This window comes from Furipterus horrens, unplaced genomic scaffold, assembly GCF_987537825.1.
Source record: "Furipterus horrens unplaced genomic scaffold, mFurHor1.1.pri manual_scaffold_6, whole genome shotgun sequence".
Classification (NCBI taxonomy): domain Eukaryota; kingdom Metazoa; phylum Chordata; class Mammalia; order Chiroptera; family Furipteridae; genus Furipterus; species Furipterus horrens.
Window position 1 is genome coordinate 134,917,899 of NW_028327176.1, and position 22,353 is coordinate 134,940,251.

The following is a 22,353-nucleotide window of genomic DNA, read 5'->3' on the forward strand; positions in this document are numbered from 1 at the left end:
TACTTTCATCATTTGAAGTTCAAATCTTATGCCTTAAGTTTGAGAACGAAACTGATCTTGAATATAAGGAATTTCTCTCTCAGGACCTCATTTCAGTTACTAAAAGCCATATGGCTAAAGAATTACTATTTTCCACAGTTTAGAACTGCAATAGATTGTGCTTTGGATTGACACCTAAGGGAAGCATAGGTTCTTATGAGGAGTTGGAATTAACAATAAAATTGACAGACTAGTTCTGTGAAAGAAATGGAGGCTCCTGAAAGGAATAGCAGTACACATTTATATTTAACATTGTGGCTTTTAAGTATGGGGAAGATTTGCTTTAGTCGAAACTGATATAAGTTTGTATCTCTCTGGTGGTCATAAATAAAATTATTTCACTTTATGATTTATACTGCATGTGTCTAAAATTATGAATGGTCAATACAAGGATGAGTAAGATTATTTCAGGAGCTTGGCATGCTTCCAAATTGTGACGATGTATTTCATATATTATATATATAAATGTTTCACATGACAGACCACTTTGATTCCATGTATGTTATTTTACTAAGGTAAGCGTGGCATCGTTGTACATCAATTAAAACCACCGGGACACACATTTTTGCCCAGAAATCTGATCCTGGAGAGTCTGTGTTTAAGGATTATAGCTTTCTGAGTGGCACCAAATGAAGGTGCAATTGAATTGACTCACGATAAAGAGAATTATTTGAGCTAATAGTACTTAAAATAGAAGGAGAATATAATGCAGACTTTTTCAACTGAACTTCTTTGACCATGTTGGTTTTAGACAACTTTTAAAATTAAAGAAAGTATTCTCTTAGCCTATATCCAAGAGTGAGAGCAAAGGTTGTAATATTCACAGTGATCCCAGGAAAGAGAAAATGATTCTTGAATAAAGGTTAAAAAGTTAGAGAAATAGTTTTTTATGTGAAGGAAAGATTTTTTGATAGAAACTAACTCAGTGGTAGTCTTTAAGCATACACAGCCTCATTATGAGTCACTGACTGGTTGTTTCTTATCTCAAGAGGAGAATCGCCTGAGATAAATAATAAGACAGCTGGAATGTTGAAATAAACTCTGAAAGTCAGGTTGGAGAAGCCATAGACTAGATTTCTGAATGCCAATTTTGAAAAAGTTGGTGGATAGCATGAGGGAGGACCTGACTTTTGATGTCCATATGCATCTTATTGTCTTAGGACTTCTTTCCTGTTGTCTGCAAAACAAAATGATATGGTTTTATTGCAAATGGCTGCATGTCTTTGTCTGAAAGCTTAAGCATATTTGGACATTAAACATTTAAAACAGAGATTATTTGCTGTAACATAAACCATATTTTGGTATCAGAATTTGTTAACAGTTGTTTCAGGGTATCATGGGATTTTTTTTTTTTTTTGCTTCCACATTTTTCCCTTAAATTATACATGTTTCCTGACCCTTTGCCAAGCCCCTGGTAGAGACACATTATTTATAAGATCAAGCACAGATCATATGAAAGAAACATCTGTTGTAGCTTTTGCTTATCAGAAGTTCAGGTTGCCCAAGAGGTCCACTAGGCAGTATTTTCCAATCCTTCCTTCTATACAACTGGGGCATCTTGGTGGCAGCAAAAGACAAAAGGCTGTTGATTTAATGTTTGGATGTTTGTGTCCTGAAGTTATTGGTACTGAAAATGTTTTGGAAAAATGTTTCATGGTGACTTTTCTAGGTATTTTTTGTGAGTGTGCTCTGTAGCCAACTAGGACTATAAACCTCATCTTTGAGAATGGATAAGGAAAAGCCAAAGAGAGGAAGGAATGGGGAGCTGCTGCTCGTTTAATTGTTTCTTGGTTTCCTAATACCAACCCCACCTCTTGCTTCAACCCCAATATGTTCCTCAAAGCTGAGTTCATTTTTAGGGGAGGAGAAGCTTCTTTCCAGGCCAACATTCTTCTCTACTCTTACTGTATCCACCTCCTGCCTCCCAGTCAGCTCTCAAGACTACAGTTCTGTTTTAAAATTGATCAAAAAAGGGAAGGTGAGTTATATTTGAGTGGCAATGTTTGGTTATGTGTTGGGCACAGAGGGTTTATAGCCCTGGGAAGTAATTACTTGGGTTGAAAGGTCCTTCAACTATTGGGTCGGCAGCTTCCAAGAGGGTGATGTTCTCAGTGCAACTGTTGTTGGCAAAATCATCTGAGAAATCCAGCAAGGATATTTTACTGAAGGGACATTTTCCTTGTTCTTCAATTACTAAATTTAAATTAATTACAAATTTTGTTATTTTCATTACAACAGTGCAACTGAAACACTTAATATGCTGTATGAACTTATTAGTGGGGCACAACAGAGCATCGTCAAAAAAGCCCTGGACTGGGGGTGCTCAGTAAGTAACAGCACAGCAACTCACTAGTTCTGTGACCCCGGGCCTGTCCTTTAAATTTCATTCTAGCTTGTACCACATATGATCTTATACGATACAGGAAAAATCAGATTTCTACCCTGCAAATGGCGTGATCTTTCTCATAAAATCATTTTATCAGATGCGGGAAAAGAGGGTAAGTAGAAAAATTATTTTCTCTCTTTTACTTTATGTGGAGTCTCTTAAAGAAGGATGAACTAATTAATTATTTCACTTGAAATTATCATCATTATCATACTATTATAACCACTTTAAAAAATATTGTACTATCCCAAGGGATAGGATCATATTGTACTATCCTAAAGATCAACAAAAAGAGTCAGTTAAAATATTATAAGAAAAAACAGTATGAAGCTAATATTACCATCAGCCTTTAACATGTGACCTTTAAAACTTTATTTTGAAATAATTTTAGGCTTACAAAAGAGTTGCAAAATTAATTCAGAGAGTTTCTACATATACTTAACCCAATTTCCCAACATCTTGCATAACCTTATTATAATTCTTAAAACCATGAGGTTAACTTTGGTTCAATACTTGTCACTAAACTGTGGATTTTATCTGAATTTCACATTTACCACTAATGTACTTCTATTCCAGGGTCCAATCCGGGATACCACATTGCATTTTATATAATTTCTTCTCTGTCTTTTCTCATCAGTGAAAGTTCTTTGGTCTTTCCTATCTTTAGTGATTGTAATATTTTCGAATAGTGCTGGCTAGTTATTTTGTAGAATGCCCTATAGTTTATGCCTGCCTCATCTTTTCTCATTATTTGATTAAGGGAATGCATTTCTGGAAAAAATGCTGAAGAAATTATGTGTTCCTGAAAGTATGTCATATCAAAGGGGACAAGATGATACCAATATGGAATGCTTGGCATTTATTTTATTCCATGAGTTATAATCTCATGTTATCTTTGCTTATTTTCTTTCTCAAAATTGTCCAGCTTAAACCAACAGGAGCTCTTTAAAGTTGGTTTTAATAATCTTTCTATTTGAATACTTCCCTAATTTATGCCACCAGAAGTGACTCTTGGCTTTATATTTTCTTGCCCCAGCTCTGGAATCTATCATTTTACCAAAGAGCCCCGTTTTCTTTAATTAGAGAATGGTATTTAATAATCAATTTCCAGGTACTAGGAGTGCTCATTGCTATTAAAATGTCATTGTCTTTAGGCCTCAGTGTGGACAGAATCTGGAAATTACATATATATTATATCACAGCCATACACTCATACACATCTTAAGTTCTTTCTGCATCTATGTATTGATGTGTATGGTATGAAACCATGCGTTCTTCTGATTTTGATCCAACACAAATTCACTCTAACTTTCCTATATTCTTTAATTGTAACCTTTTCTCTGATTTTAAAAAGCCTGACCCATTATCTATAATATACTTACTTATTTCTTCAAACTTAGCATGCAGAAAATCAGTTTTATAATGGTTGACCCATACCCCTGCTAATATAGTAATTTATTTAAATTGATATCCTAATGCTGGACCAGGTTTGGATTCCTGAAATGAAACCCATTTGGTTATAATCTATTATAACTTCTATATGTTGCTGGATTTGATTTGCTAATGTTTTATTGAGGATTTTTGCATCTATGTTCATAAGGAATATTAACCTGTAGTTTTCTTTTCTGTCATGTATTTTTTTGGTTCTGTTATTAGAGCAATACTAACCTTATAAAAGGAGCTGGGAACTATTTCCTCTTCTTCAATTTTCCAGAGAAGTTTGTATACATTTAGTATACTTCTTTCCTAAATATTTGATAGAAATCACATGTGATCACATTTGGGCTTGGAATTTTTTGGGGTAAAATATTTTAAATTATTAATTTAATACCTTTACAGATAAAAGGATATTTTGTTTCTTCTTTCTTGAGTGAGTTTTGGTATTTAGTACCTTTAAAGGAATTATTTGGTTCATTTAAGTTGTTGACTCTATGGGCATAAATATTAATTCTACTTATATTTTTATAGAATCAGTTTTGTTTTTATTGCTTCTCTCTATTTTTAGATTTCTTTTCATTTTATTTGCATCTGCTTTTATGCTTGCTTTGGGTTTAATTTTTTTCTTCCCTTCCTTCTACTTCCTTCTATCTGAAGCTGAAAACTAAGATTACTGATGTTGAACTCTACTAATTTTTTAAAATAAGTATTTAATGCTATAAATCTCCCTCTAAGCATGATGTTAGATATATCCCACACATTTTGGTAAGTTATATTTTCATTTTAATTCAGTTCAAAATATGGTTTAATTTCCCTCGAGGTTTTCTCTTTGGCCTATGAATTGTTTCAATGTTCATTATTCAATTTCTAAATATTTGGAGATTTTTACAGATGTTTTTTGTTTTGATTCTTAGTTTAATGGCCTTGTGAATATCTACTTTGTGTTATTTCCAGCCTTTTACATTGTTAAATTTTTGTTTATGGCCCAGAATATAGTCTATATTGGTAAATGTTTCATAGGTACTTGAAAAAATGTATATTCTGCACATTCTGTCTATAAGGTCAAGTTTATTGAAAGCATTTGCTAGGTCTTTCATTTCCTTACTGATTTATTTGTTCTATCAATTACTCAGAGTGAGAGAAGGGTTGAAATCTCCAACTACAATTTTATATTTGCCTATTTCTCCTTTCAGTTCTATTAGATATTTTAAAAATCTTTACTAGATGATATGCTTTTATTGATTTTAGAGAGATCAAAGGGGAGAAAGGAAGAAAGAGAGAGAACCATCAAGTGATAAAGAAACTTTGATCAGTTGCCTTCTACACCCTTACATACCAGGAATTGAACTCACAACCTAGGTATGTGCACTGATGGGGATCAAAATCACAACATGCATGGGACAACACTCCAACCAACTGAGCCACCCAGCCAGGGCCAGTTCTATTGGTTTTGATTAATTTATTTTGAGGTTCTGAACCTAGACATGTAACATTTGATAAGATGTTAGTTAAATATAGACTCACAGACGTGCATGTCTTTCAGGATGATTATATACAATAAATAAAAAACATTTCCATTCATAATTCTTTGAACATACATTGAAAACTTGAAAGCCTATACTTTGCACTTCACATTAAATAGAAAAATAAACATCATGGACAAAGAAGAAATTAAAATGTCCTTGAAGAAAAGGAACTCCATTTTCAGTGTTTCTTTAATACTATCTCATATCGCCAAACACTGAAGGCATTTATTATCTAACAAATGCTGTAAATTTTTTTAGTAAAACTTCAGTCATTTGATTATTTCATGCTAGGTTCTAAAAATAACATATTTCATTTATTTTAAAATGTGTTTCTTTATACAGAGTGAGCAAAAGTATGTTTACAGTTGTTTGTATGGAAAACAATACAATAATTAATAAATAATAATACAAGGAAAAACTGTTTCATGTACTCACATCTATAAATCTTTTGCCCCACCCTGTATATAATTTCCTTTAGAGATGGTACTTGAGGGGTATGGATTATAGCTTGGAATCCTCTGAATGGGAGAACATATTTGACAATGATAACTCTAATAATGAGTTATTATCCAAAATGTATAAGGAACTTATAAAACTCAACATAAAAAAAATTTCTACTAAAAAATGAGCAAAGGACCTGAATTTACACTTCTCCAGAGAGGACATACATATGGCCAGTAAATATTTGTAAAGATATATAACATCACTTCATCAGAGAAATGCAAATTAAAACCACAATGAGGTACCACTTCACACCTGTCCAAATGACTGTCATCAATAAATCAACAAATAACAAAAAAAGATTCCTGCCTTTTGGAATCTGTGGCCTATCAAATTCCTTCTTGATGTGAATATGATGGAAATTATTTTCATGATAAGTTTACATTAAATGTCAAAAATAAAGAGGCTTTTCAGATGTAAAGAAGTAACTAAAATTTTTAATTAGTACACTTTAAGTTAGTCAAAAGAAAGATTATTCTAGTGAGCCTGACTTAATCAAGTGAGCCCTTTAAAAGAAGATCTCAAGATCAGAGAAAAAATTTAGAGAGGTATGTTGCCTTTGAACAATAACTTTAAATGTTTGAATTGCCATAAATTTCTTGAAAGAAAACAAAGAAGGAGTCTCAACCTTAGAGAGAAAAAAATAGATTGAATTTAGCATAATTAATCCCTTAGTTATATTTCCTGAAAGGGCTTGGAATATATTTATTTCACCAAGACATTGAGGGAATTTTACAGGTTAAGGAGCATCAACACTGTATAAAGTAGTGGCTGCGATAGTGTTTGCCAGTAAGTGCTGCTGCCGTTGAAAAAGTTTATCATATTTCAATGGTTATATTAAACCTTAAATGGCAGTGTCAAATAGTGGCACTTGCTGCAAAGTGATAAAGTCAACATGCTTTCCATAATATAATATTGAATAGAGCTAGCATTGTAATCAGAATGGTCTGACCCACAGAGATACTTAGTTGTTGATAATTAAACATGAAAATTCTAGATGTTCCTTTTTATAACCAAACATTTTCAGCCTAGAGATGTACCACAGTAATGACCATTGCTGCTCTCTTAATGCCCAGGCCTAGCTTAGTTTACAGCTCTCAAGCTTGTCCAGACAACAAAGTTTGGTTTGGTTTGCATTCAAGAGCTGGCAAGAATGACAACAAATTTGAACAAGGTTACTTCCTTTTTGAAAACTTAGTGATATATTTTATTAGGGCCAATTACATGAAATATTATCATTTTAACCTTTCAGTGGTGTCCATTGGGAACTAATCAGAAACTTCCACTCAGAGACAATGAGGCAGTACCTTGTTCTTGATAGGACAGTGTGGGTGCAATTCAGTGGGGGATGAAATATAAACACCTCTACAGCCCTCATAATACACCTCACAAGTGGAATGCCCGATAAAAGGAAAAACAAAGACTACAGAGCATGCAGGATATTATAATATACAACATGTTTAGGATGAAATAAAAAATTACTCATCATACTAAAAAAAAAATCACAATATGAATGAGCAAAGAAAATGAACAGATAGAAGTCAACCCAAAGATATGACAGTGTCAGAATTTCTTGAAAAGAATTTGAAAGCAACCATAATAAAAATGCTTCTGCAAGCAAATAAGCAGTCTCCTGAAACAAATGAAAAAAAGTAGAAAATCTCAGCAAAGAAATAGAAGCTTAATAAAGAACTAAATGAAAACTGTAGAACTGAAAGCAGGAGTAGAACTAAAATTAAAATCATGCTAAATGACCTTCCTAGGAAATGAAAGAGAGTAGAATCAGGGAACTGTAAGACAGATCAATAGAATTTGCACAATCTAAACAAAGAGAAAATGAACTATAATAAAATGAACAGGATCTCAGGAATGTGTGGGAAAATAATTAAAAGTTACCTTTTTTTATTATTATTAGAGTCCCAGAAGGAGAGAAAAATGACGATGGAGTAAAAGATAATTTGCTAAAATAAAGGCTGAAATCTCCCAAATTTCGCTAATATCATGCATCTATAGGTTTTAGAAGGTTAGTAAACCCCAAGATAAAGTCCCAAAATTCACAGTGACACATCATAATTAAACTTCTGAAAACTAACCAAAAAAAAAAAAAAAAAAGAAACCAATCTTTAAAGCAGCCCTAGAGAAATGGTATGCTACCTTTTGGGAAACACCAATTCAAATAACATCAGGTTTCTCTTTGGAAACTAGGAAGCCAGAAGAAAGTGACACATTATTTTTCAAGTACTACAAGAGAACAATGCCAATTGCAAATTCTGTATACAATGAAATATCTTTCAGAAATAAATTGGAAATCAAGGAAATTTCCCCATAAACAATGGCTAATGAAGATTTTCTAAGCAGAAGAAAATTGTAACAAAAAAAGAGAAGACTCTGAACTTCAGAAAGAAAAAAGAATCATTGAAATAAGTAAAAATAATGGTAAAATAATAGCTATCCTATTTCTCATGTTTCCTAAATCATATTTGATGGTTGAAGCAAAATATTTTAATACCAACTACTGTGCTGTTCAATGTATATTGAGGAAAGAGTTAAGACAACTATATTTTTATTTATTTTATTTTATTTTATTTTTTTTTGATCTCTTAATGTGTTTTATTGATTAAAATATTACATTTGTGCCAATTTCCCTTCCCTCTGCTCCCCTCCACCCGGTGGCCCCCCTCCCTCCAGTTGTCCCCCCCTTTTAGATTATGTCCATTAGTTGTGCATACAGTTCCTCCCAACCTCTCTCCGTCTATTCCATTCCCTCCTACCATGATCCCCAATTCCTATATCATCTCCCTCCCTCTCCCCACTCCCCCTCCCTGTTGACCTCCCCCCAATATGCTTCCTGTACCCACAGTTCCTTTTCCACTCTCGTTGCCTGTTTCGTTTGCCTTTGTTTCATCTCCCTAGCTTCTGTTTTTTAAACCAGTCCCTTTAACATCTCATATAACAGTGGTTTGGATCTAATGAACTCTTTCAGTTTTATTTTGTCCTGGAAACACTTTCTCTGTCCTTCTATTCTGAATGACAATTTCGCTGGATAGAGTATTCGTGGTTGTAGGTTTTGGATTTTCATTACTTTGAATATTTCTTGCCAGTCCCTTCTTGCCTGTAGGGTCTCCCTTGAGAAGTCAGCTGATAGTCTAATTGGGACCCCTTTGTACATAATTCTTTTCTTCTCTCTTGCTGCTTTTAAGATTCTCTCTTTATCTTTAATTTTTGACATTTTGATTATAATGTGTCTTGGAGTGGTTCTCCCTGAGTCCAGTCTCTTGGGAACTCTCCTTGCTTCCTGGACCTGCAAGTCTATTCCCTTCCCCAAGTCTGGGAAGTTCTCCTTTATTATATTTTCACTCAATTTTTCAAGTTCTAGTTCATCTTCCTCACTCTCTGGCAAACCAATGATTCTTATGTTGGGCCTTTTATAGCTGTCCCAGAGGTTTCTGATCCTCTCATTGTTGCTTCCCATTTCCTCTCTCTGCATTGGTTGACTGCTTGTTCCTTCTCCATATTCCAGTTTGTTGAAATGAACTCTGGATTTTTTTTCCTCACCATCTGTCTCGTATGCGGTTTTGTTCCTTTCGTTATGAATGTTTTTCGCTTCTTTCTTATCTTTTTCCTGCTCTTTTGTGAATTCTGTAAGCCACCTGATAACAATGGCCCAGAACTGAGCCTCTGACAGGCTTCTTATCTGTTCATCTGTCAGGTTCTCTATCTGCTGCCTGGTGAGTTGTGTTACCGGTATTTCTAAAGTTGCCTGCCTCATTTTGACAGATGCGTTTTGTTTTCTTGGGCTGGCTGTAGGGGGCAGTGCCTGTGTACGCGTCACAAGTCAGCGACCGGCGCCTGTCTGCGACCTATTTCGCAGCCCTGTGGTGCTTTCTTTGGGGGCGGGGGTCCAAGATGGATTCACACAGTTATTCAGCTAGGAGACCGGGATCCGTCCTCCCGCCCCCCTGGGCCTCACTGTTCAAGGTGATGCGGTGGCTGCTCTCCCCAGCGCTGGGGTCGCGCACTGCCAGGGGCTTGACTGCCGCCGGGATTTTTCGCCGCCCCGCCGCTGTCTCAGGTGCTACCGCAAACAGCAGCGCTGCCCTCTTTAACTCTTACCTGCCCAAATGGCACCGCTGGTTTATAACTTCATATGCTGGGCTTCCGTGTAGTTTTATTTTCTGGAATTTCTAGTTATCCTTTGTTTTGAAGTAGTTGTATTCCTCTCTAGTTGTAGAGGGAGACCTAGCATGTCCGTCTAAGCCTCCATCTTGGCCGGAAGTCCAAGACAACTATATTTTTAAAAAGGGAGGTTTAAGAAAGTTTTCTGCCTTTATTAAATTTGGTAAAATATCAATTACAGTAGACTCATGATGTATAGTATATATGTTGTAATACCTAAAGCAACCACTAAAAAATTCTAAAATTCAATGACACTCTAAATACCAAGATGGAATCCTAAAGAAATATTAGAATAACCTGTGAGAAAATAAGAAAGAACAGAGAATTGAGAAACAGAGTCAATATACATAAACAAATAACAAAATCCCAGGCTTAAACTTAACATATTAATTGCCTTAAATGTAAATAATCTTCACCATAAAGAACAGCTTGGCTGAGTAGAAAAAATATTCCGCTATATGTTATCTATAAAGCACTTCGAATACAATGACATAGGTAAATTGAAAGGAAAATGTTGGGGGACTGGACAAAGAAGGTGAAGGGATTAGCTGAAGAACATTTATGCATAACCCACAGATACAGACCACAGTGTGGTGATGGCCAGAAAAAACGGAGGGTGTGACGGTGCAGGGGGAGCAAGCAAGGGGGGTAAAACAGGGACATCAGTAATCGTCGGCAGCCGTCCGTCTCGAGAGACGATGGTGTAGCTTCTTAAGAGTCTATCTGCACCGCCGAGAATGGCTGTGCAGTCCGACTCGGGAGTGACACGGTATCTGTCTCCTCCCGTGTTGAATCGACATCTTACGATGACGCTGGAGTGTCCTCTCCAGTGAAGCTGAAGTTACAGAGCCTAGGCAGGGTGATATGGAGGGTCTGCTGTTACCCATGCAGCAGACCCCCCCTCTCTTCGCAGCTGAAGGGCCCAAGGGAAAGACGGAGTCAATACAGCTTGGCTTCAGGTGCGCCGCAGGAGTTGCCGGTGTTGACTACAACGTCAAAGCGCCTTAGGGACTCCGGCTCCGGATTTTCTGTCGGGGTTTACTCCCTTAGCCTTTCCCCTGAAGAGGTATGCCGCAAGGCAGCGGAGGTTTTTTGGAGTCAGAGTTTTCCTTCTCTGATGTGCCCTGACTGGAAGATCGAACCAGCGACACTTAGCTCGCAGGCCGACACTCAATCCACTGAGCCATACCAGCCAGGGGGGACATCAGTAATAGTGTAAACAATAAAAATAAAGGAAAAAAATATGAACTAAGATGAGCATATTCCTATTAATAAAATAAAAGGTTGGTAATTTTTGGAATCTAAGGCTAAATAAGGAATTCTTAAACTTTATACCAAAAGCATAATGCATTATATGAAAAATTAATAAATTGAACATCATCAAATTTTAAAATGTTTGTTCTGTGAAATACCCTGGTAAAAGGATGGAAGACAAGCTAAATACTAGAAGACAATATTTGCAAACTACATATTGGACCAAGGGCTAATACCTAGAATAATTAAAGAATTCTCAAAGCTCAATAGTAAAGAAACAATCCAATAAGAAAATGGGCAAAAAGCATGAACATAAAGATGGGAAATAACACATGGAAATAAGTTTAAAATCACTAATTATTAGAGAAAGCAAATTAAAATCATAATTAAATATTAATACACACCTATCAGAATGTTGAAAATAAAAAATACTAATAAGGATATAATAATTAGATTAGTCATTTACTGCTGGTGGGAATGTAAAATGGTATAGCCAGTCTGGAAAAACAGTTTGGCAGTTCTTTAAAAAACTTAATATGCATTTGACATGTTACTTAGCATTTTTAATTTTGGGTATTTATTCCAGAGAGGGAAAAAAGTATAATTACATAAAACCGATACACAGATATTCATAGAATATGATGGCCAAAAATGGAAACAATTTGGATGTTTTTCAATGATTGGATGGTTAAAGCATTAAACCAACTGATATACTTCCATACAATGAAGTACTACTAGATAAATATATATATATGTGTGTGTGTGTGTGTGTGTATAGATAGATAGATAGATAGATAGATAGATACATACAAAAACCTGGATAAATTTGCAGAGAGTTACGCTGAGTGGAAAAAGCCAATCTCAAAAGGTTATAAGTTGTATAATCCTATTTCTATAATATTCTTGAAAGGATGCAATTATAGAAATGGAGAACAAATGAATGGTTTCTGGGCCAGGGACAGGAGAGGGGAGAGTATGATGGGTGTGGTTTTAAAGGGATGGGGGATCCTTTAGTTAAGGAAGTGTTCTGCATATTGACAGTATCAATGTCAATATCTTGGTTTTGATACTTTACTACAGTTTGCAAGATGTTACTATTGAGGGAAACTGGTGGCAGGGTGCACAAATATCTCTACATCATTTCTTACAGCTGCAAGTGACTCAACACGTACCTCAAAGTCAAAGTTTAATTTTAAGTTACGAAGCATTTAAAATAATATGAACACAAAATGTGCTATTAATTACCATGCAACTCCATACCAGTATTCCTTAAAATGCTAAAAGAAATCCAGATTTAGTTTTTAAAAATCCCAGGAAACAATCTTTTGGATATATCCTGTGTTTTGAGAACATCCAGTGTTTTACTTCCAGGTGGAGGGCATGGTTATTTTTCAGCTCTTGAAGCTTTTGAAGTATATGTGCTAATGCATTTTACACTCTTCAGCTTACAGCATTGTAGTTATTTACTCTCTTTCCACCAAAGCAGTTGCTCCAGTGTGTGTCTTTGGCCTTCCTTCAGTGGACACATACTTATAGATGGCCAATCAGCAATGGAGGCAGTATAAGCCTCCTGTTGATGACTGTACAATCAAGACTGCTATCGGAGGATCACCATCAATAGGAACAAGATGACCAACATAAACTTTTTCTCGTCACAACACTGTCTGGTCTCCTAGAGGGATGTTTGCTAAGGGATTATACTCCTTTTGTAGCAAACTGATAAGTACATGAGGCATATCTCTTTGCTTTCTCTTTCACACTCATTCTGTATTTGCCAAATCCTCTATAATTCTCTCTGCCTACTCTGCCATCCTAGTCTCAGGCCGGTATTTACATGGTAGACTATGTTACTTAAATACATTTTTCCCTGGGTTGGAACCTTTGAATTTTACAACCACTTCATATTTATTCAGAGACAAGGGCACAAAATGAATTCTCTATTCTATTTCTTATTTAAAGAGAACATCTTTCTTTGTATGTAAAAATATAACAAAGTCTCTCTGATAATTCTGATGGATCAACCTACTTCTCTTACACTGATGCCACCTTTTGCCTAATGAGGTTGAATTATGACAGGATTTGCCTAAACCATCTTAGAGGAAGTATGACTGTGAAATGAATTTCTAAGAGATTAATTTTCTTTTCTGTGTTCTGATATGAAGACTCTGATAGAACTTCCAGATATGTACTTTCATATATCCAGAGAGTCTTAATAATTTCCATGTCTCCTTTTTTTGCAGGTCGAGTGCCTCATCTAAGATCAGCTGCTTTTTTTTCTGGCTTTTTCTGAATATTTTTTTCTGTTTAGTGAATCACTAACTTTTAATAGTTGTTGGCAGTGCTTTGAATTTGTTGCAAATGGTAGGCAAGAATTCCCACTGAACCACCAATGTCTGATGATCTTGTTACAGATAGTTCACAACCATAATGCTTTCATTGCCTCCCATTTAGTCCAGTAATTAGGAGGTCATTGTTGCAGTGATAGATCTGCTTATCGGACATGAAGTATACTTCTACTAGCTCTCAGTGAATGACTTCATGAAAATGGGCATATATATTCTTTTGGCAATATTCAAAGGTGTTAGGTAGGTGTGCTTTACAACCTTTTCAGTGAATGGGCACTAGTTTATATCCAAAAGTGGGAAAGGAGAAAATAACATTTACGGAGTCATTTATCACAAAAATGTATCTGAAATCTGGACAATATACTAATTCTGTGGTCATATAGCCACTGCTGTAATGGACACCATTATTTTAATTTGCAATGAACCACTCCAATGTCCTATCTTGTTACATAAAAAAATAATAGATATTAAATGAGAAATTAGGACTTACCATATCCCTTCTGTTTTAGGATGTCAGTGATTTCTTCCACTCCACTAGTAATAAGTGTTGATGAGGGTTAACCATCAAGGGTAGTGGGAGCGAATCTGGCCTTTCCAGATGCTTCCAACATGATGTAGGTCCATGTATTCATGTTGTGACCTCCATATTACATGATGGTTGGGCTACTACTAATATTGACAACTGTGCCTGTCTTCTACCTTGATTTCCATGTGGATTCAAGATGAGTTACATTCTAAAACCATTTTTTTAAATGAGGAACTAATTTCAGAGGGAGCAGAATTAAATAGAGTGACATTCATCTAACTCCCGCCCAACCCCATATGCAATAGAACCTCTCTCCTAAACCCCAACTCACTTTCATAATATTCTGGGTTGCTATCCCCAATGGCATTGGGACACAACCGTAATCCTAATGGAATTTATTCTAGTTATTGCATTAAATATCTTCTTTAATTCTAGTCTTTGGGTAGGGCATTATAAACTGACTTATGAATATTTGCGGCTTTCCTCCTGTTCTTTTTTTTTTTTTAATTTCTTCAGTATTTTCCTACTCTCTCTCATTAGATGATAAGTGCTTTTTAAATCCCCCACAGTTCTATGTATAGTCAACTCTTGATTATCTGAGATAATGGAGGGGAGCATGAACATGGATGATATCAGAGGACAAATAAATTTCCCAGGGGTTTGTCTCAATTCTCTGAAAGCATCTGAGTCCTGGAGGCAGGAAAATTAAAGTCCAAGAGAAGTAGAGAATAGAGAAGCATTCTGAATGAAAGGGTGAGATGTCACATTCTTACAGAGCCATGAACTACTTTTGCAGCTGCCAGTGAAATTTTGTTCTTCCCTGGACAGTCTGCTGGGAGATTCTCAAGATAAGGACTGCAAGGATTTTTGGACATGAATCCTTCACTGACCCTCTCCCTTTTGGTATCGGTGTTTGGCTTAGCACAGTATCAGGCCAGGACAATGGAAATACAATAAATGAATGAAAGAGGAGTAACAGGAAATTCTTGGCAGAGAAGTCACCAAAATAGAGGCTTAATGAAGCAAGGGAAGGCAAACTCTTTTAGTGAAAGGTCTCACCTTAAGGGGAGCACATGTTAATTTGCAAGTGCAGTGGTTTTTCCATTCCTTTCAAGTCCATCTTCCAGCTCATACCTTAAGCATAGCAGATGCTTTATCAATGTTGGAGGAAGGTGACCAAGTAAGCAGGCAGAAAGAGAAAAGTATCATTAATAAGTAATAGAAATTTCCTGAGTAGCCTGGAAGGTACGCTCTATGTAATTGAACATTCTGATTGCATACCATGGATATTTTTGGAATAATTATAGGAAGGGTCTCTGGGTATAAAAGCTTTTCTTTTTTTCTTTTTTTTTTAATTGTTGAAAAACAAACCTATGCAAAGTAAATCTGTTTGTCTGTATGGCAGGGGGACCAAGGCAATTGACATTCTTTGAGTGGCTACTGTAGTCTAGGCAAGCTCTTTTCTTATTCTATCTTGTTTATTACCTACAATAATCCTATAAAATAACTATTATTATGCCCATTTGACATGTGAGGCAACAGAAGGTCATAGCTGTTAAGTATTTCCCCAAAATTATCTAGCTAATAAATATCAAACTGGATTTCAAATCAGCTTCTTTCAAAATCCTCTACTCTTTATTCTACATTGTGTTGTTTCTCAGTAATAATATCTGCTACAATTTATTGAATGCCTGATGTGTGAAGGTACTATTCTTACATAATTTTCAATCTCACAATTAACTTAGGTATGTGAGTATTGAGATCTTCATTTTAGAGATGTAGCTAAGGCTAGAGAAGCTAATAATCATAACCAAGGTCACTGATAGAGTTAAGATTTGAACTGCGTTTGCTTTGAGCTATGCCCAGCATTTTCCCACTATATTTTGTGTTTTTTCTAAGTATCATGTTCTCACTTAAGCCATGTATTATTTACTGTAACTAACTCTAAAGTTTTGTTGTAGATGCTTTACTGCGATATCATCATTTCAGTTGCATAATGACAACCCATGTGGCTATATAAACCCACATGTATACACATGCATGTTCAAACACATGGGTATACATTTATTATTTCAGAAGGTACTACCTTCCTACCACAGAAATAAATCCAGTTTCAAATATTGCCCATAGAATACATATATAAGGAAAGGATAAGGTATCACCAGCACTAACAAATCATTATTTTGTGCTAGATAGTACTAAATAGAAATCTTATCTAGGAATTTGCTTGTGGTTCTTCCCACAATGTGAAAATCAGGCTTGGCCTTAAAGCAAAACAGCAGAATCTTTACTATTAATGTCTGCAAATGTAATGTGGCACTTTTTTTATCCATGGATTTTTAAATTTGCAGAATAATGGGAGGAATAGATGTTATCAGGGTACTGAAGCTGATTTTGTATTTACTTCTTGACACTACTGCATATCCTCCTCACTGGTGTTTTCACCAGCAGAGAAAGGGCACATGGTGTGCCTCCTAGGAAGGCTGTCTCACTTAGCAAGAAGGCTGCTCCAGAGTCTCCATGGCACAGGAAGGAAGGCAGCCCAAGACCTGGGATCACATGAAGGCACACAGGACAGGCACCTCTCCTTGCCCATGGACATCTCACCCAGCACCCTCTAATTCCTCTTTCTCTCCAATTTTCCTTGAGACAATAATGCCCCAAGCAAGACCTACAGTGTCTCCAGTGGTTGGAGAAAATGTTGGATGGACATTTCTCAACTGCAGAAGGGGAGAGAGTCTTCAGTGGAACTCCTTCCCTCTCTAGATCCTTTTGGTGTAGCTAATTCTCCACCCTCCTTCGGGATCTAGGATGTGACCTGAGGAGCTGGCTGAGGTAGCATCTTTGCGCTACTCCTTGGGGAATGGTATATAGCCCACGTGAGGCACAGCCTGCAGGGTCCAGTGCTACCCATAAGAGATGCTTGCAGAAGCCCAGCTTCTGCATGATGAGCCACTCCAGAGTGGTTTTCCACAGGCCCATCCTTCCATACAGAAAAGGGGGGGAAAAAGAAAAAAGAAGACTAGACTTGAGGGTGATGATTGCGTAAATCAACTTACTACTTATTCCATGATTTGATAACTGCTTAACCCTTGCCAGCTGTGAGGTGCTAACACTATACTGTTTGGAAATAGTGAATCTCATATTTCAGTACTGATCATACCTGTTAGGAGCCCCCTTATGTTTCCAGGTTTGAATCCTTTAGACTGTTTCTGAATATAGAGGCTGGTTTTCTGACCTTCTTTCAAGGTCATTGGGTTTTCTTTGTACTTTTATATCCTTTCAAAATTTTCTCCTTTCTCTTTGATTTTACTCCTTCTCAATTTATTTATGTGTGACAGCCTCAATCATCCATTTATCAATTCAGTAAAATCTGTCTTGCAGAATGTCCATTTTATCATTCAAGCCTGAAATCTGTTCTGCAGTCCTTTTATTTCCCTCCTGAATTGCTTTCAAATTCCTTTCGGGAGCTGGCCTGCAAAAATAGAGAATTCTCACATTGTTTCGATGAAAGGTGCTATATAACCACACAGCGGGATTATTGTTCCCTTTTCTCTTTCATTTTGGTTGCCGCCACTGATCTGCTCTGCATTGCAAGCACAGTGGCCTTTTTTCATCTTAATTTTAATCACTGCTGTGGTTACTTTCTTTCAGGGACATCAGATAGGTGTTAAGTAAAAGACAGGCATGGGTGTCACCAGCAAAGTCTAGGCAACTCCCTTCCCTTGTCACTGATTTCTGTGGCTTTGTCTGACTGTTCAGCTGAGCACAGCAATGATCTCTTCCCTGAGTAGGCTCCATTTCCCTGGGAGTTCTTGCTTTGTGAGAGAACTAGCCTAACCCAATCAAGGCAAACTGCAAAATTAAATTAATTTAACTCGTTCATCTAGGTGTTTAATGTAATATTTTGACATATCTGCATAAACTGAACTTCCTAAATTTGGCATAAGGGAATAAAATTGATGGATTCAAATTCATTTCTGTTGGTGAAATGCAGAGATTTGTAATCCATCAGCTGTTCTCCCTAATGCACAATCTAGACAGCTCATGCTGCCTGCGGTTGGCATTAAGTGCAAACACCTCTGCTTAAATAATAGTAGTTGCATAACAAAAATTAGCAAAAAGCAGTTTAAAGTGAAGATTTGGCATTAAATCAATATGTTTAAACAGAAACTGAAGCCAGGAAAGAAGAGGGAGATTAAAAATTGTGCTATATTTAACCAAAGAAGGGGAATTCAATATAGTTCATAGAAAAAAATTAACTATGAAAGACAGAGCAATAAAAAAAAACCTGGTGAAGAAAGTCTTTGTGCTTGTAGTGGGTGGCATGTAGAGATGTGTCCAGATGTTGGCTCTGGGTATAAAATTGTGTGTCAGAGTGAGTGTGTACATCCACTGCTTTTTTTTTCCCTGGAGAGTTTTGTAGTATAATTAACTGTAATTGACTATGTTCAGAAAGTTGAAACACAACATAATTAAAAGGCAAATGACAGAGCAGTGGAAGCTTTCCCAAATGCTTCTGAGATTGGGGGTGGGGGCATATGTATAGTGTTTATTTGTCAAGATATATCATAATGGTTTAACTACATGGTGCTGGATTCATAACAAATAAAAACCTACCATGTTATGAAAGGATATGAAATGTGGCAAATCATTTATTTTTAGATTTTCACAGAGTGCATCCTGTTCACGCTGAGTGGGGAAATGAAGCTTTTTATTTTGAGAATTCTAAGTTCAGGACTATTTCCTCAACTGGAAAGTAATGTCTTCAGGTGAATATGTTGAGTGGCATTTCACTTACCAGGTCTGCAAACATACTGTAAAGATCTCTATGGCAATTAGGAACCTAATCACTCTAGGTTTTTGACCTATAAAATGATTAACAGGGATCAAGTAAATGATTCACACAATAAACACTACTCTATAAATGTTTATTGCTTGAAATTTAAAATGTTAGGATATGGGTAGAAAATAATAACTTAGAATAATCGAATTTTGTAACTCAAAATCTCTGTATTTCAATGAATTTAAAATGCTTTGGTATTAGTGATTTTTTGATCCTACCAGAAGGTACCAAGGGAAGATTTTAATTTTGTTTATGTCACTCATAGCCATGTTTGACAGGGATGTAAAATGCCATTGATTGTAAGATGCATCTTGATTTCACAGAGGTTAAAAATGTGAGGAAAAAAAGATATTCTAGAATTGATAAAACAGGGTGTCATAGAGTTCAAACCCAGTGAAGTCATTTTACAAAAAAAGAACTTAATTAAGGTCCAGAGTGCCTGAAGGTTACATAATTGCTTAATAATGAGGCACGGCCAGATCCCCTGGCCATCTGCTCAGGTTTTCTGATGGTGCCCTGCACCCTGCTCTGTGGCATTTCACCCACTTACTATACTTACTCAAAAGTTAGTAAACTTTTCAAGTACAAATAAGCAGCCAAACAAGTAAAACCTATTTACCTGTATGTATGGGTGTGTGTGTGTGTGTGCACACATCCTCATAGAAAGAGACACATGTACTATTCATGCATTTATTTATTCATCAGACACACATACACACACACACACACACACACACACAATTTGTTCATTCATACAATCCTTCATTTATTTGTTTACAGAATTTTCCAATGTCCTCATTGGGACTGCTATCTTAAACGAAGGATTTGGGCATTAGCTGTCATTAACACTGTTTTATAGTTCTAAATTTTCCCATTCCATGTATTCAACAATCACATTCATTCATGTATTATGTTCATTACTCAATACTTTTTGAGGATCTATTTTGTGTCAGTAACTATACTGTATACCGAGGATGTAACATGTTTCTCCTCTTCAAGTATAGTAACCCAAATGATTATGTATTTTCAATCATGGTAAGTGCAATGAAGGAAAGTGAGTGCTCTGAGCATGTATAAAAGGGAGGATGGTCTAATTTACATCTTTCTGAGGAGGTGTTATTTAATCTGACATCTGAAGGAAAAAACTAGATGGAAAGTGAGGAGGCAAGCTTTTTAGGTTAAATGAATATCAAGTGTAGTTGCCTGGAGACAGGGAAAGCCTGAATTAGTTGCTGGTGTGAATATAGAGACCTATAACAATGTTTCAGACCACAAAACTCCTACAATGAACAGAAGAAGGGGAGAAGACCAGTATTGATTTTTTTTAAACATCAGGCCAAAACAACTAACTCAGTGCTGAGAAAATATATCACTTTTGTGAACAGAGAAACAAAGATGAAAATGAACTTGAGGAATTTTGTGTTTTCTTATTTACTGCCTTTATCTCAGTGGTCTTGAATATTTTACTCTTCACTTAAAAGAGTTAAGAGCAATGAGATCAAGAAAAGTGGAGAAATAGTAAAGCACTGAAGAACATTGAGATAAACTTGGGAACATGCTTTAAAACCTTCAGGGACAAGGTAATAAAGAAGTAAAGTAGCAAGACTGGCCTTAAACTAATAAAGCTATGGAACTGGTAGTTTCAGCTTTGCCACAGGGCTTTCCTTCAATTTAATTCCTACAGCCTGTGCTTATACTGCTTGCGTTAAAATAGTAATAACTAACACCTATGGAGCACTAACAATGAGTTGGATTTGTCCAAAATGGTAGCCAATTACTATTGAGCTATTGAGCATTTATCTGATTTGAGATGTGTAAAAAAGTAAAAATATGTAGCAGATTTCAAAGACAGTTTAAAAATGTGGAATAAAATATCTTAATACTTGTTAAAATTGATTACATATTGAAACAATAATCTTTTAAATATATTGAATTAAATTGAAAATATTATTGAAATTAATTTTACCTGCCGCTTTTTACTTTAAAAAAAAAATGTGGTCACTGTTAAATAAGAAATGACATATGTGCCTTTCATTACATTTGTATGGGACGGTGCTGGTCTAGTTTCTGGGGATGAGATACATATAAGACATACAAAGTACCCCCAGTTTCATGATGCTGAATTTCCTCTAGTGAAGACAAATAATAAGCTAAAACTAAATAAATAACAGGTGCTATCATGAATGATAAAACACATTTAGAAGGAAGAGGGAATGTGGGTAACATTTTGAATAGTTGATCAGGGTCTGTCTCTCTAATTGGAGCAGAGACATAAATACAGAGAGGGAGAAAGCCAAGCAGATTTAGGGAAGAGCATTTAAGGCTGGGGGAAGACGACAAACAAAGAGACCCTAATATGGAAGGATGTCCAATGGAAATGGAATGCAATGAACAAGAAAGATAAAAAGTAAAGTTGGAAAGGTAGGGTATTACCAGGTTACAACAGGCCTCAGTTGGCAAGTTACGATTTTTGGATCTTATTATAAATAAAATAGTGTAGTAGTTTGAATGCAAAGCTGTAGTAATTTATCCCTCTGTGTAGCTGCATGCCTTTTTAATGTGACTTTGTTCTCTTCACAATAAATCTAGGTGTAATTTATAACTTGTTTTGATCAATAGTGATTTCTGATTTTCATGCTTAGATCTAAATAGGACCTTGCTTGGTTCTGCTCCCTTGGAACCTTCTGGCTACCATGACAAGTTCAGGCTTATAGATAAAAAATCATATGGAGTAGAGGTAAATCCACTTAGTAGCCCAAGCTGAGACTCCAGAAATGTTAGTGAGCTTAACTGAGATCAGTTGAACTTGGTCAAATCAGTAGAACTTCCTCCCAGCTGACCACAGATTTGTAAGTAATAACAAATAGCTATTATTTTAAGCTACCAACTTTTAAAGTGTTCTTTTTATAGTTAAAACTATCTAAAATGGTTGTAGAATTTTTGAGTTTTATGAAATTAATTACGTGTTTAGAGGTGATAGAATGTGATTCAGTTTAAATATATATGTGAGATTAGATCCAAATCCATTTTCTAATGAAATGGATGTGAGGTGTGAAAGAAATAAAGACAGGAATGACTCTAACATCTTGGCTATAGCAACTGACAGAATGGTATTCTCATTGCTGAGACATGGAAAATTTGAGAAGTAGCTATCTGGATAGGGAAAATTAAGAGCCCAGTTTTGCACATGATACATTAGAAATGTGTATTAGGCATCCAAGTTAAGATGTCAAGTAGAAGATTGGATAAAGAGTTGAGTGAAATCCGGTCAGGGTTCTAAAATCTGAGTATAAGCAGCATTATAAATGGCATAGAGC